We start from the raw sequence: 17,449 nt of genomic DNA, 5'->3' as shown, positions 1-17,449 counted from the left end.
GGCCAGGCAGAGCAGCACTGCGGGCCCAACAGATGACAGGGGCTGATCCGATGTCACCGCTGCTCATCTCCATCTGTTTGCTTGGCTGACCCTGGGGCTCTTGGGCAGCTGGGACCCGAGGAGAAGGAGGATCATGGCAACTGTGAGCCTGTGTGCTCGTAAGTCATGGACGTGGCCAGGGTGGGGTGTCCACTTACAGCCTCTGCTGCTTCCTCTCCCTGGAGCCCACCTTGTGCAGGCAGAGGGAGGCGAGGAGGTGGGAATCTCCACGCAGGTAACGTGGGGGATAATCCACCTCAGGGAGACAGATGGCCAGAAGTCTCTCCAGGACGGAGCCTCCAGTTCCCTGTGTGCACCAGGCGAAGGGAGGGTCCTGAGCTCAGGGTGGCTGGGGTTTAAGGGTCGGCACCAGAGTGACCCTCTGAAGTTAAACTTCTTAGCTCTTGGCCAATTCTTAGCTCTGTGATCTCAGCCAAGATCCCCAATTTCCCAGAACCTTACTGGTCTCTTCCAGAAAATCACACTGAAGACTCCATCTTTTTATACAAATTTAACCAGATAATATTATTCAGGGTCTTAGCACAGGGCCTAGAATATGAAGTTGTCAACAAATGGTGGCTATTGTCATTATTAAAATGCACACATAGAGGCGTCTTGCCCAAGGGCCTTAGGATCTTGGTTTTGTTTGGGTGGTACTGGGGAATTGAACCCAGGGCCTTGCACATGCTAGGCAAGCCCTCTACCCCTGAGCTTCCTCCCCAGCCCAGGCCTCATATTCTTCAAGAAAAGAAGGAATCCTGGCCTAGGGCTTTCATCCCACTCCCCCCAAAATCCACCCACCAAGAGGGGCCCAAATGCCCAGCTTCAAATACTGATCCCATAGTCATCAGGGAGAAGTTCACTGCAAGAGACATGTCGCAATATTAGAGGTGACACGTACATGGTACAGAAAGTATTCTGCCGCGTCCCAGAGTAAACTGAAATCTGGAAACTTTAGCTAATGAAGGTCTACAATAAATGGAGAAGAACATCCCTGTGTTAGGTGATTTTACAGTCTCAGTGAAGAAATAAATGGGTCATAAGGTAATTAAAAACAGGATGAGGAGTCGGATAGGAATAGTCACTGGATACTGTCAGGGCACAGAGGAGGGACACCCACATCACCCTTGGAAGATTGTGTGTGTGTGGGGGGGGGTTGTGTGCATGCACATGTGATATTGCACCTTTTTGAAAATAGAGAACAGCATCTGGATACAGCTAGCAGTTAGACTCTGAATATGAGATAAACGTCCCAAGGAGAATGTGAGGAATGAGAAAATGTAGTTACAGGAAGGGAGTAAAATGCAGTCATGACGTTGGGCTTCCGTGTCACAGCCATGTGACCTGCAGCCAGTTGCTTCACCTTCTGAGCCTCAGTTTCCTCGTCTGTCAAATGGAAACACTAGCCACTTGTGGAATGTAATGTTGTGATACTACGTTACATAAAAATAGCTCAGTACATGTACCTTGAAAGGGTTTGATAAATAACAGGCCTTTTTATTACCAATAATATAAATTACTATGGGCTTCTCGTAGGCCTCAGACGGGAATCAGAGACTCCCCCAAGCCTTGGAAAGTCTTGTGGCTGTTTCCATAGCATTCTTGCTCCTGCGCTCATCTGCTTTGAGAGAACAACGCAGGCTCGTGGAACGGTTAGGTCCCTTCTTCTGTCTCCTCTTGAGTGTTAACACCAATCAGTTGCTAATGGCCTCCTAGAGTAGAAGGGTGCTGTTATCCATTGGCAATGTCTGCCATGGGCATAGTGAGGAGGCAATGATACCTGTGCCTGGCATCTGCTCTGCAGGTAGAGCTGTCCCCATTTCTGTCACCAAGAGGGCCTGCTGTTTTTCTTGAAGAAACCTGTTTCTCTAGTCTTACCTAATACCGCCTAATATGGGAGGTGTAATCTTTCCCCTTGGAGCCCCCCACCCCCACCCCCACTCTTCCCAGAAAGACAACAGTGGAGCAGCCATCTGCTCCCAACACAACCCCTCTCCAGCCTCTCCTGACTCACTTCCAGGCATCCAGGCCCTCCCGCCACATCTCAGCCACCTCCGCCGCAGTGTGGTTTCCACAGCCCTTCAGCCTTCCTGTCCTTGGGACCTGCTTTCTGTCTGATTCAGGGCACCTTTGCGGGTCTGGGAGGGCAGCCACCTTCTCTCCTCCAGGGCCTTCCTGAAGATCTCTTCTTCTCCACATCAAAGCCCATTAGAAACAGAAACCTCAGGCCAGCAGGGGTCATGTCCACATGTAAACCGCGTCCCTCAGCTCTGACCCTGGCTTGGGTCCAGAGGAAGTCCTCTGTCAGGGAAGAAGCGGCTCACTTCATGGGGCACCTGACTTGCTCAATGGCCCAGTACGCTGAGGGTGACAGCAGGCATTTGCCCCTGCGGTGCAAACCCCTTTGTGTCACCCATGTTGTAACGGGTGTGCTCTCAGAGCCTGAGGCCTTGTCCCTCACTGTCACTGCTCCCAGTCCTGCTAAGGGAGACCCTTCAGAGTAGCAATGAGATTTGCACACAGCCCAGTGCGGGCCATAGGTTCTGCAGCCCAGGAGATCCCACTGTGGAGGAGGGAACAGAAGTGTCAGCAGCCCCTGGCCCTCGGTGGGCAGTCAGAAAGCCCAGATGACAAAAGGACCCTGCAGCACCCTGCAGCAGGAAAGACTCCGCAGCCTCTGCTTCTCCAGCTCCCCCCACCTCCACGCAGGAGAAAAGACCAGAATCACCTTGTCTACAGATTCCTGAAGCTTCAGTCAAATCACCAAATCACCAAAATCAAAATGGGGAAAGGGTGAGAGGATTGAGGGAAGGTAACCACCTGATTAAAGTGCTCCCAGGCATCTACAGGTAGGCTAAGATGGCCCTCCCTAGGGCCGAACCTGAGTGTAAGGGTTTGCTCATCACACCCAATGCAGCAAGGTGCAAAGGTGGGGCTTTTAGGCAGCAGTTAGGGAGCTGACCTCATCAGCGAATTAATCTATTTGCTGGATTAACCCATTGATAGCTAAATGGACTGCTGTTTGGTAGCTGTAGGCAGCAAGGGCATAGCTACAGGAAGTAGGTCCCTAGGGGTGTGCCCTGGAGACTATATCTTGTCCCTGGCTCTTTCCCTTCTCTCCCTCCCTCCCTCTCCCTCTGCTTCCCAGCTGCCATGAACTGAGCAGCTGTCTCCCCACCACACCTTTCTGCCATGATGCTCTGCCTCACCTTGGGCCCAGAGAAATGCGGTGGAGATCTCTGAAACCGTGAGCAGAACAACCCTTTCCTCCTCTCCATTGTTCTTGTTACCACTACAAAAAGCAACACGCTACAAATCTGATCTGCACCCACACGTGCATGCTCACATGCTCACTCACACCAAGATTCTCAACCATGCAGAGGTCTGAACCTCTGCAAGAAGAAAACTTCACTGGTCAACGACAAAGTGCCCTCTTCAGAGTCCAGTAAGGAAATACACTTCTCGATGGCTGAGCAGAGAGGGGAGCACAGAGCGCCAGTTCCCAGGGGCAGGAAAGGGTTGGTTGCCATCTCTGCTGCCCACGTGGAAGCTTGGCACTCTGTCAATGTGCAGTTGAAGTTTCTCCATCTATGGTCCATATTCTTAGATGGATAAATTCAACAACAACATCTGCTGATAAAAGGCAATGAACAAAATAGACTGGGATTGTGTCTAGAATGGTCCCTTTTATATTTGCAAGAGAGCCGTGCTATTTTTTCCTCACTTACAGCTCTTCTCCCACCTGCCTTTGTGTTACTTCTGGATATTTTTGGTGGCAAATATGGTATCTATTGAAATAAGTTGGCAGGGTTAGATAGGCCGCCAGGCTCCCCGGGAATTAAAAATCAGAATCTTGACAAACACTAGAAATTCTGGTGGACAGCATCCCTCCTCCTCCTCTTGCTCAGAGCCCCTGTCCCCCTGTAGTGACTGTCCCTGTGTCTACAGACGGTGCAGATGAACCCTGGGGGGCAGAACCACCCCTGGTTGAGAACCACAGATAAAGACTGATACAAGGTATGTTTTGTTGGTAACTCAGATCTAACCAACAGTGTGGTTGTCTGTGATGGGATTTTTCTGAAATGGAAAGGAATTTCTGGCAAAGTTGCAAACAAAGCATTCTGCAGTTTCCCCTTGGGTTGACTGCATTCTTGGGAAATTGTGCAGTTCTACCTTGCCAAACAGTGCTCTGTGTGTTCATATACATCGGGGTCATGTAATGCACTCAAAAATCCTAAACAGAGATATTCTCACCTGCAGGTCAGGTAAGGGTTTCAGATGGGGTGGCTGCTTTAAAAAATTGTCTAGCGGTTCCTCCAAAGTTTAAACAGAGTGATTATGTGACCCTGAAATCCCACTCATAAGTAGATACCCAAGAGACAGGAAAGCCTAGGTTCCTGCAAAATGTGTCTGTGAATACCCAAAGCAGCCATCATGATAGCTAAAAAGTGGGGACAGTCCAAATGACCATCAACTGATGAATGAATAATAAAACATGACATCTATACAACCAGATATTATTTACAGTGTCAAAGAATGTCATTCCGAGGCATGCTTCAACATGGAAGAGGCCTGCTAAGTGAAAGAAGCCGGTCACTAAAGGGCACATGTGACAATAACAGTTCCTTAAATGTACTCCCAGTGCCAGTTTCATGGAGAACCATGAACCACTGGCTAAGTCATTTACATAAATCCGTACTTCCTTGACAGCGATTGGCTCAGGAATCCAGATTTAGACCAATCAGCATAGTTTTAGGCCAGAGTGGTCACATGACCTGTGTTGGCCCAGTTGGAACCATATCCATCTCTTGCTTTGGGAGAGTCTCTTCTTCTCTCCCTGTCTTTGATGAAACGGTAACACACGTGTTTCTAATTGCCCCTGACAGCCATTTGTCAGTGACTAATGGAACCAGCTGTAGGATGGAGCTAGTGGTGTGGATGGGGAGGCAAAAGGAATCTGGGTCCACTACTAAACAGCTGAAGTCACTGACCCTAAAGCCCAGCCCACACTCTTATGTGAAATTGTAAATTTTGATGTCATTTTAGCAACTTGGAGGCCTGTTTTCTGTAAATTACGAACCTAAGTAGGCAGAGGACAAGGGAGTGAAATTTACTTCTAGCCTAAGTGAAGCCAAGGCCTCAGAACATCTGTCCATTCCTGGACACACAGCCAGTTCTGCCAAAGAAATGCAAGAAGTTGACTCAGTCCCCATCAAGGGAAGGTCAGTGCCAAAGAGCATGTGTTAGGGCCCCAGATGTAGGATAAGGGCTCAAGCCAAGGCTCAGGCAGATGGGGCTGGGTAGAGAGCACAGGAGAAGGGAGCACAGAACAAAGACCAGTCTCAGCTACAAAGAAACCTGCCCTCCACAGCTGCCCTTTTCATTTTCCTCTTGCTTGTAGCTATTTTCACGCTTGCCTTTTATGTAGATAAAAATTGCAAACTCATTTTTTAATCATCTTTCATTGATAAATACAACATCTGAAGTGTTTATGATTTTGGTTTTGCTCTTTGGTGCTTCTGCTGGTTCTCACTCCTGGTGCCCTTTTTCCTCATGTGCTTGATCACTTTTGACTGCATGTTGGTCATTGTCCTTAAAAGGCCTCTGTGGGGATTCTATTGACTTAAGTTGAAGATGCCTGGATATAACTTGAATTACCTCTGGTATAGGCCTAGATGCTTATTCCAGGATAACTTCAATGCAAATGCCTAGGTTGAGATCATGAAGGATCTCACAACTTGAGGAACATATCATCAGCTTCATCCTTATTCCTGCCGCTACTGGGTGCTTGCTCTCTACTAAGAATTTCACATGCATTCTCACATTTAGACTTCACAGAAACCCTATGGGGCAAGTATTACTGTCATCCCCATGGTAAAGAGAAAAGGGGAGGGTCCAATTCATTAAGGAATTATTTAAGCCAAAGTTAGATAGCCAGCTATTGAAAGAGATACTAAAGCTGTATGGAACAAAGTCCTCTGTGCCACAGCTTGATTACTAACACACTAAGGACTTCAAAAATGTGTGTTGATGACATTCATTGCTATAAAGCTCTTGTTCTTGTGAGACAAAAAGGAAATGGAAATCAAAGCACCATTCAGCTGGGTTTAGGTTTGGGATATAGTCTTCCATTTCCATTTCTCTTCACTCTGTATGGTTGGATGGAGTCCAATAGTGAACACCAAGAAAGGTTGAAAGATGCAGGCAAATGCTACGCCCAGTACACAAGACCTTGGCCAAATCCAGAAAAGACTAGACTTCTGAGAACCACCAATACCATTGAACTTGCCATGAAATGTAAAGTTATTTTTTAGGAAAAGAGAAAGTTTTGCAGAAGTAGTAGCAGTTACAGACTCAGTTATCTGGGATCCAAAAATGTTACAGAAAAATTTCCTGATGTTTCCTGTTGACATGAAGTCCCAAGAATCATTATGAATGAAAGGTCCCCAAATATAACCTCCCAAAGGAACTGAGGACCACCATCCTGCTCTGCCAGCCAGATTCCCAGTGTGTCGGCACCATGCCCAATTACTGAGGTCCATCGGGGAGGTGATTGGGCCACCCACCAGGTGAGACTGTGTATATCACATGGCCTTACCTGGGATGGTCCTCATTCACCTGTACAAAGTTGAGTCCAGCCTGCCAGCCTGAACTCTGACCTTTAGTTGACTGAGCTCCTTCAGGGCAGGGAAGGATCTCTTATTAATTCATGCTCATCACAGCAGAGCACTCAGGAGCACACAGATGCTGACTCATGAGAGCCAAATGCGTAGTTACAAACGTTGATAAAAGTGTCTAAGGAAAGGAACTCGGGACATGGAGAGTCTGACCTAGTCTGGGGGCTCAAGGAAAACTGCAGCAGGAAATGACATTTGAGTTTGGATCTGAAGAGTATGGTTTAATCAAGTAAAGAGGAGAAGAACATTCCAGCAAAGCCAACTCTGGTCACAGAGCCAAGGAACTGTGGCACGGAATACTCAATCGATAAAAACCAGATCTATGATTGAATGACTGACTGACTCAGAATAACAACTATATCTCTGTGGCGTGTAGAGATTCCCGGCCCAATTCCAGGAATATCCTACCTGCTTAATTTTCCTCAACGTGGTCAACCTTCACACCCACCCTATGTGGTGAGTATGGTTATTTCCATTTTCCAAACAAGGAAACCAAATTATAGAGAAAATGTGAAGCTTACCCAAAGCCGACTGACCAACTGTGAAACTGGGATGTAGACCAGGGAAGCTGGGCTGAAGCAGAAAGCTAGGTGATATGTGCAATCTTCGGAATAATATATGATATGAAAGATGGGCAAAGAAGTGAGCGCCAGTTCTGATCTTGAGTCTGGGAGATCTGAGAGCAAAGACCTTTAAAAGACATCAACTACTTGGAGGGATGCTGAGTATAAGGAACAGTAATAAAATCAAACATATATTCATATTCTAAAAACTCAGTTCAAAATACCATTGTAAGGATTGCTTTGGCGAATGTGGGCCTCTTATTTTTCCAAATGAATTTCATGGCTGCCTTTTTCTGTCTCTATGAAGAACATCATTGGAATTTTAATAGGAATTGCATGAAATCTGCATAGTGCTTTTGGAAGTTTGGCCATTTGGACAATGTAAATTCTGCCTATTCAAGAATATGGGAGACCGTTCCATCTTCTAAGGTCTTCTTCAATTTCTCTTTTGAGAGTTCTGTTTTCATAACTTTCCTATGCTCACGTATGAATACACAACCAGTGAAACTCCACATCATGTACAAGCACAAGAATGGGATCCTTGGTGCTGGGTCTGTGGTTCAGAGGTAGAGCGCTTGCCTAGCACTGGGTTTGATTCTGAGCATCACCTAGAAATAAATGAATAAAATAAAGGCATCAACATCTAAAAAAAAATTAAAAGAATGGGATCCTAATTGGAATAAGTTTTACTCAATGCATGTATAATATGTCAAAATATACTCTCCTATCATGTCTATCTAAAAGAGCAAAAACAGTAAAAAAAAAAAAATGACCGTTAAACCTTATAAATCTGGAGTGAAAATGGAAAATTATTAAAATTACTAAAAACTAAATCAAAAGCAAGCTCTAAAATATTAATATGTTCAGCATTTTTCTCTTGAATGTTCTTCTCTCTTAGGGGGTGGACTCTAAATGCTGTGAACGTTCTTTCTTCTCAAACTCCTTCCCTCTCTCTGCCACGTATGAGGGGACCCCCGGTTGTGATTCTTCCTGCAAGTTAAAGACACAAGGAGAATCGGGAAACCCAGGAAGGTCCCCAGTCTCTTTGTCCTAATCAGAGACTTCAGAACCCCCCTGGGAATTTCATCCTGGTTCTCAGTCTGTCCCCCACTGACACTTCTCTTTGCATGAGCCCCACATTCAAGGGAAGGTCTGGGCTGTAAGACTGCACAGGCCGGTGGCAGCGTTAGCTGTCTTCCTCCACCGAGGCATCTCTTATTACCCGAGGATCCTCCAAGGGCAGTTTGCCCTGGAGATCCCTGATGTTTTTAGCAGGTCTGAACATTCCAGGGTACTCCAGCTGCTCGTGCACGCTTTAAAATCTCCTCTGTCCTGCTCCCTCACCCTCGCCCCTCCCTCCCTCCTCCTTTCTCTCTTATTCTCTCTTCTTTTGTGTTCCTCCCCTTGCCCCCAGCTCCCTGCTCCTCCTGGCCACCCTTAAGAGCGAGCACTAGCAGGCCATGAATCAAAGTGGGCTATTTTTGCTCTTGCGTGAGAATGTTTACAACATACCGAAAACCCGGCCTGTGGCTTAAAGCTGTGTATATTTTCAGAAAAATGGACTGGATTCCAAATTCAGTGGTTGACTGTAAAAGCCACAAGCTTCACATGCGTGGCTAATACTGTAGGGGGCTGCCCTGAACCTGGCATGGCCTCTTCCCAGCCCCCACGTGGACAGCAGGCACCATGGTGCTGCTGAACAGCCCTCCTGGTGACACCAGCTCAGCGAGAAGCAATTCAAAACTGGCTCCTGGGGACAAGGGATTCTGTGTACACTCTCCGTGGCCTGATTGCAGTATTTTTCCTTCCCGCCCAACCCAGCTGCCCTCAACCGTTTTGGAGACACGCACCATTCTATTAGAACACAGTTAATCTTGAATATATTTTACCATGAAATATGAACATAGTAATTACAGAATTTCCCATTCAGATTCTCCTATCACATTCCCAACATATTGGATTCTTTTTGAACAGCATTTAACTGTTTTCATATGGGCTTTAGCAGACGTCCTGAAAGATCTGAAATAGCCGATATTTGCCTGCACTCAGAAGACCCGAGTCACCTCTCCACCCCACCCCTCGACTTTTTAAATTTTTTTTTCTTTTTTCTTTTTCGCTATGACTCCAAGTTTTAAAATAAGATTAAGGTCAGTCCAATTTCCTAAGAGCCTCCTGCTGATTTGTCAGCTGATAGCAAGGCTGAGGTATTCAGACCAATTAAACTGGTTCTCAAGTCTTGCTCATGGGAGAACTATGAGCTGGAGAGGGCCAGGAGGTGGAGAGGGCCAGAGGTGGTCTTTTATCTGTGGCTGAAATCGGAGGGAGCTGGCCAGACCCGCTGTGAGTCAGGGCAGTGGGACAGCAGACACTGCTATTCCAATCGGCCTGGAGAGTCTGCCCTCTCCGGGGCACAGAGCGTGGGCCAGGAACCACCGCCTTGTTCAGCAGACTTAGAGAACTGGTTAAACCAGGCTGCAGCTCCCTGGGTCTCAGGACCTGCTGTTTTTGTTTTTGTTTACCTTTCCCTTTTGTTGAGAATACAACTTTACTTGCTTTAGACCAGTGAAAACCATCAGGAAATGGGAAAGGACACGTGGGTCGGGGACTTGACTGTGCTGACCCAGCTATCTCACCTTTAATGAAGCATTTCTTTAATGTCCAGCATTGGCTGGTGGCACTGCTTGTGGGGATCCATCTGTGCCCCCCAGATATATGGTTCTCAAACTCCCCCATTGTCGGAACTGCCCGGCGGGCTTGTTCAAACACGGCTGCTGCCCACCCTGGCAGTGGCTCACACACTGGGGCCGGGTGGGGCCGAGGTTTGGGGGTGATGCCGGTTTTGCTGGTCCAGGCAGGACACCGAGCGTGACTCCACAAGACCCGTGAGGTCCTCGGGGGACTCTCTCATCCCTGGATCCATAGTACCTTGTCCTGTTCTGCTGTAAATACATCTTCCAATAAATGACTAACCTTAGCTGTTCATGCCATTAGTATTTATTTCGTAATCTTCAGTGTGCCAAAAATCGCTCTCAACCCCAGACATTCCACAATGAAAAGGCAGAGAGGCTCCACGGGCTCCGAGACCTCCCCTTCCAGGAGGGCAGCCAGGGAAGAGACAGAAGGCAGTGTGGACAGTGATCATTTTGCAAATAAGCACTGAAGAAAACAGACAGGCCAAGAGGACAGAACTGAGGAGTAGGGCTCATGTTCGAGGAGGTGTCAGGGAAGCCTAAGGACGACACCACAGGAGAAAAGTGCAAGACAAAGTGAGCAAGTCACATAAAGATCTACTGGAGAAAGATTCAGGGGCCCTGCTGCACCACAGGCTTGGCGTTGTCAAGATTCCTCAAGAAGGCCAGGGCAGCCGGAGCAAGGTGACGAGGTGATGAGAGACAGTAAGGAGCCTCCTAGAGAGCGATGGCAGGGAATTTGGATTTTATTCTGAGAGAGAAGGTAGGATAATGGAGGTTTTGCTTGGGTAAGCAACATGATGGGGTTATGTCTGAAAGGTAACGTGGGAGGACATAATATAAGAAGGGAAACCAGGCAGAGGCTGCTGCCATAATCCAGACACTTGACAGTTCAGCCTCCAGCACGGGTGGTGAAGGAGACAGTGAAGATACACCTGGAAGGAGGATCCCGGTGCAGTTTCCGGGGGATTGCAATGGGATGGACAGGGTGACTCAGACTGTATTATTCTTTAATTGAATGGGGGGACATTTGCCAATGTGGGAGAGGAGCCAAAGAGGGTGATTTCTGTTTGGGATAAGTCACAAGCTGCTGCTGGTGACACCCAAGTGGAGGCTGAGCGGCATTTGAGTCTGGAGCTCAGGGGTGAGGCCCATGTCAGAATATCCATTTGGGAATCATCAGCAGCAAGACAGTCCCAAAGTCGTGATGTTGGCAAGGTCCCCCAGGGCCTGCGTGCAGAGAGGAAGGGGAGGAAGGTGAAGGCTGCGTGCTGTGGCCCATGCCAGTAATCCCATGACTCTGGAGGCTGAGTCAGGAGGATCACAAGTCCAAACCCAGCCTCAGCAACTTAGTAAGGCCCTAAGCAACCGTCTCAAAATAAAATTTAAAAAAAAGAGAAAAAGACAGGCTTCGTGGTTCAGCGTCCCTGGGTTATATCCCCAGTCCAGGGGGTGGGAAGTGAATCAAGAGCTGAGCCCCAGAGTGTCCACATTTCATTGGGAAGGGAAGGAGGAGCCATCCCCAGGTGCTTCCAGGAGGCAAGGGTGTCCTGCTGGACTGCAGACAGTTCAGCCACCTGGCTAGACGAGGACCAGGAGCTGACCGAAGGGTCTGGCAAGATGGAAGCCCTCGGCCACCTTGACACCCTTGGCCACCTTAACGAAGCCAAGCTCAGGGACACGGCAGGTGTGAGACTCATTCCTCAGGGGAATGTGCTCAGGAAGACCAGCACACGGAGAAGGGAAGGCAGCGAGTTGAGTGTGTGTGATTCTAAAGAAACGGTCCCAAGAAAGGAGGTGGTGATTGGAAATGGAAATTTGGGTTTAGCAAGGTTGTCAAAGAATGTTTAAGAAGCACAGGAAAGTACCCAAAATGGGTTAAGAGGGAAAAAACAAAAAGAAAAAGAAAAAGCTAAGGGACTGAGATCCACTTGCCAGCTACGCTGCATCCTGCTTGGCATTTCTGGGTTCTGATGCAGTGTGGGTCCCACAGCCTGTTGACAGGTTTTCTGGGTATGTTGTAGGATCACGTGTCCCTGCTGGGGATCAAGCGCAGTGCAGAGAGAAGGTTGGTTTGAATATACAACTATTGGGGAGATGTGCCAAGTTAGGGGCACGGAGTGTGGGGCTCTGGGTCAGACAAAAGACCTGACAAGGACTTAGAGGAGGAAAAGTTTGTTTGGTCTCATGGTTTCACAGTTCTCAGTCCATGGTGGGCCAGCTCCACTGCTCGAGCCCAACGTGAGACAGAAGTTTACGGCAGAAGGGCAGGGAGGAGGAGAGCTGCTCTCTCGTGGCAGGCCAGGAAGGAGAGAGAGAGAGAGAGAGAGAGAGAGAGAGAGAGAGAGAGAGAGAGAGAGATAAAGAGAGAGGGTCAAGGGGCCAGAGACCGATGGAGTCCCTAAGGCCTCACCCACAGTGACCCACCTCCTCCAACCACGTCCTGCCTGCCTACACGTCCTGCCTGCCTACAGTCACCACCCGTCGTCCATTCATATTATTAATCCACCCATGAGTTCAGAGCCCTCAGGATCCCATCGTTCCCTAGAACCCCCACCTCACAGCCTTGCTGTACTGGGGACGGTGCTTTCAGCCTGTGAGCCCCGGAGCAAGAGTGATGGCAAACGTTGCCCCCTCAACCTGGGGCACCAGGGTCAGGAGGAGAGAGTTCTCAGAGGAAGACAAAAGGGGCAGAATCAGTGGCCGGGAGTCAGGAAGGGACGGACGGCGTTGGTGACAGCGCCCGGGAAGCGCCCGGATGGGGGAGATGGGAGGAAGTCCTTGGTTATAAAGACAGATTCACACTGTCCCGGGTGGCAGCTGATGGAGATGTTACAGAAGGGATTGACAGAGCGGGGAGGTCGATGGCAGAGAGAGGCCACCCGGGGGACAGTCCAGCAACTAACTTCCTTCCACTAGACCTGCTTCCCTCACCTCCCAACAGAAACAAGCCTTGGGGAGAAATTCAAGATACAAGACACACAAGAGTCACTGTGACGGAAAGAAATAGCAGAAATTTCTCGCAATCTCACCAGGAAAAGTGTTCCTCTCTTCCCGTTGGAACCTTGCTTTGGTCTGGGTGTCGTATAGCTTTCACATATGAAAATCAGTATGGGGACTGTATCATTGGCGGCTGTCACCTCTCCAAATCTGCAGGCTACTTAGAGAGACAGGTCCTGGGTACAAGAAATGAAGTAAAGCAATACATTATAGGATAGGTGATGAAAGAATGCTTAACACGCGATCTATATGATGGTGTGACACATTTCAAATGAGATCCTGCAGTCATTCAGCAATAATTTCCTGAGGACCTGTTGTGTACCAGACTCTGTCCCAGATGCTTGGGATATATCAGTGATAAAAACAGACAAGGGGTTCCTGCTGTCCTGGTCTGTTTTCCATTGCTATAACAAAATAGCTGAAGCAAGGTACTTTACAGAGAAAAGAGGTTTATTTAGTTCACAGTTCCAGAGGTTCAAGGGCATGGTCCCTGCATTGATTGAGCATTGGCGAGGACCTCATGATAGATGGCACCACAGAGAGAATGTGTGTGAAGAGAAGATCACGTGGAAAGACAGGAAACCAGAGTCAACCTCCCCCCAAGTCCTGCCTCTTAGCCTTCTTATGCTAAGGATGAAGCTCCCCACACTTGAACGCTTTGGGGACATGCTCAGACCACATTTGAACCATAACACTGAGGTTCCACACAGAAAATAGACAGTGCAGAGTTTATTGAGAGGTGATGGACACTGGAAACAGGAAAATGGGCTGAGTCGAGGGGACTGCAGAGGCGGCAAGGCCGGGTGGGAGTCGCTGAGAAGCTGATGTCTGAGGGGCCGTTGGGAGGAGCCAAGCACAGGAGCCACGTGAGCATCAGAGGGAAGAGCGTTGCACGCAGAGGGACAGGGGACAGAGGCCTTCAGCCGAGGGGTCCTGGAAGGTTCTAGCAGCAGCATGAGGTCAGGGCAGCTGGAGGGGAGCAAACCCAGGAGAGAGGAGGAGCCTGTGTGTTGAGCAGTGGGGCAGAAGAGGGCAGGGCAGCAGATCCAGCCACCCTCCGCCTTTCCACGCCCCCCACGCTAGTGAAGTGGGGCCATTGTGGGGTCGGGTCGGGGGGGCGACCTCTCTGAGGCCCACTTTTGAAGGATCACCTTGGCTGCTGTGGGGAGGACGGGTGGTGGGGAGAGGAGGAGGAGCAGGTGAGACACCAGGAAGTAATCAGGAGCGCGATGGCGGGAGCTGGGTCTGGGGTCAGCCCTGGAGGTGGATTGAGCCAGACCCCGAGTGTGCATGGAAGGCATAGCTGTAGGATTTCCACTTCACAGAGGACACGAGGGAGAGAGAGAGACAATGAACAGTGCAGACTGAATGAAAGAGGCCAAGCACCGAGGTAGAAAATACAGTGGACGGAGCAGCCACTGTGGGGGGAGACTGGATCAGAGCAGAGGGCTGATCAAGGAAGGACCAGAGGTGAGGTTGGATTAGAGGTTGGGTGCTTTCAGTGTGGGTGAAGAAGTTCAGACCTCATCTTGCCTTGAGTGGGAGTCCTGGAAGTGTTCCGAGGGGAATCTTAGGGCTAGAGAAATGCAGCGGGCCTGGGGCACCTGAGTGAGGACTCTGGGGCCAGGAGCTCAAAACCCTCACAGAATTTCTAATGAAGTCCACAGTTGAAGGTGACCCCACAGTACGTGGGGATCCAGAGAACAGGTTTTAGTGTCAGACCCACGTGTAGGATTCTGACTCCCTCCTATTAGCCCCGTGAAGTTTTCCTGGCCTCTCTGGACCTCCCTTAGCTGATTGGTAGGAGGGCGAAAGAGTTGCCTTGGCAACCAGGTGATGCCATGGGGGCTTCTGTGCTGAGGCCAGGCCTGGCCCAGTGTGGTGCTCAGAAGGCTGCTCGTGGCTAATGTGGACATGTTAGATGAGAATGGAGCAGATGCACTGAGCCACGTCAAGGGAACAAAGCAACAGGGAATCGCCACTGGGCTGTCACAGAGATAATTACGGCAGGCATCGAGATCTGCTAATGAACGCTGAAATTAGTGGACAAAAAATGAACAAAAATGAAGTACACATAGTAACATAGAATATATATGTATCCTATCCAATAATATGTAACATATAGGATACAACATGTATCTATACCATATAGATAAAATATAGATCCTCTACAGGGTGTAGAATGTGACGTGCGTCCCACACCTACAGATCAGAGTCCTCCCCCAAGATGCTATCAATGACCCGGGGGAGGCATTAACCTTAGAGGGGAGACCTGGAGGTCGTCCTGTTAGCCACGGGGTGAAGATGAATGGCACCATTGTCCTGGACTAGAGGTGACGGGGAGATATGACAGTGAAATGCGTTGTGGGACCCCAGAACGGAAACAGGGCCTTGGAGGAAAACTAAAATTTCAATAAAGACTGTTGTTTCGTTGACCTTGCACTGAAATGAAGTCCTCGGCCTTGACGACCGTCCGCAGCCGTGTGGGCAGCACTGGGAGAACTGGGCGATGGACGGGCGGGCATCCTGGGCCCTCTTTCACTTTCCTGTATGGCTCAAAGTATTTTTTTCAAGTGTATTTTTAAAAAACATACTGGAGTAAATCATCTTCAGAATACGCTGCCAAAGGAGGCCTCAGTATTTTCGGAGCGGGTGACTTTGAGGGGATGAGCAGGTTGGTCTCGTTCCTTGGGAGATTTTGGTGCAGCATCCAGAATTAGGAAGCCGAGCTTCATGTGCAGGTGTTTCTGTGTGTGCAGGAGGTGAATGCAGGTGAGTGTGAGCACATGTGTGTGTGTGTGTGTGTGTGTGTGTGTTGTGTGTCGGGGGCCAGGTGTCACTCCCAACATAGACTCGCATGCATGAGCCTCCTAGCTGTGGCCCAATGGCGTGTAAGATGAGTGCAGAGAAGATGTCCGGCAGAAGGATCAGGTCAGGTGTGAACGGCAGAGAACGAGATTCGGGACGCGGGTGGAGGAGATGCTCAAAGCAGGACTTGGCAAGGAGGGCTCAGTGGGTAGCGATGTCGTCCCCGGGAATGGGAGAAAAGGCTCAGAGTGCCAGAGAAGTCGGAGGGAGAGAAAGGAAACGAGGCCAAGTAGCAAGAAAGGGGTCAGAGGTCAAGCCAGCCTCGGTCAAGGCCAATGTCAGGCCAGGTGCAGGAGGACCAAGAGGAGGTCCGAGGTGGTGATGGGCAACAAGGAGTCATTTTCAAGAAGAGCATCCCCTCAGACCAAAGTAGACAGAGGCCAGCTGTCAGCGGGCCATGGAGCCGAGCCCACAGGAGCCTGGGAATCTGCGTTCCTCACTCCCTGCTCTGGGTGGGTGTTGGATATTTCCTCTGGAGGTTCTTGTGTCGGTGGCTTGATCCCCAGTGTGGCAGTATTGGGAGGTGGGGCCAAGTGGGAGGTCCCCAGGTCACCTAAGGGTGCTAGGCTCAGGTAGGAACTGAGTATCTCTCATGTGACGCCTTGGTAGATCTCATGGAGGGACTGTCACCTTCAGGTGACCCCCAGCTGTCACTGCTCCCCGTATGGAAAGATGACTGCTCACTCTGTTAAGTGTTCCGCCATTTCCCTGAGCCTTCTCATGCAGCTCTGAAGGCCCTCACCAGTACCAAGCCAGTGCCAATAAGAACCCCAGGAGCCTCCCAAACTGTAAACTAGGTAAACCTTTTCCTTCATGGGCTGCCTGTCTCAGGTATTTTGTCATAGCAATGAAAAGCTAAATCACTCACTGATTGAATAAATATTTGAGTGCCCTCTATGTGCTTGGCATAGCGATACACAGTGGTCGCTACCTTTGGAAATCTTCATTGTTAGTATGCTCTGCACAGTGCCATTTGAACTCTTGAAGATGTGAATTTTCTTTGGGGAAAAGAGTAGGAAAGGCCTGGATGAGTTAGCAGTAATACATCCTTTTAACTCACTATCAGGAATGTGGTTGAGATGATGGTGACTTCTGTTGTGTGATCCCGGCTTTGAGCATCTGATCCACAGTGTAATCTCCTCGGTACAACTTGTTTTGTTCTTGGGTTTGAGGAAATCCCCCTTTTGTTCCCTGTGAAGCACAAGGCCCATGACATGGTGCTTAGCTGGCTGGACTACCCCATTTCCCATCAGGAACTTCATGAGTAATGTGCTTTCTCTGAAAACCTTCTTCACAAATTGCTGAGTTTCACTGTGTAGAAGAAGAAGAAGAAGAAAAAAAAAAAAAAAGACCCAGCATCTTAGGGCAAGGAAACTGCATTTTCCTTTCTAAGAGTCGACTCACAAACACCTGTAGAATAAACATTGTACCTGGTTTAAATGGAACAGCCGTAATAATGTCTCAGGCTGAGGTGGCAAAACACACGCAAGAGCCAGGGACATCAGGTGTGAGGGGCATCTTGATTGACATAAGCAAATGACAGCTCCGGGGAGCACATCCCAGGGCCTTAGGAAAGGAGAAGCTCAACATCTGGGCAAGGAGGAGAACTGGA

This window comes from Spermophilus citellus (assembly GCF_964194105.1).
Source record: "Spermophilus citellus genome assembly, chromosome: 19".
NCBI classification, from domain to species: domain Eukaryota; kingdom Metazoa; phylum Chordata; class Mammalia; order Rodentia; family Sciuridae; genus Spermophilus; species Spermophilus citellus.
The sequence above is the reverse complement of the archived record's forward strand: the minus strand, read 5'-3'. Positions refer to the sequence as shown.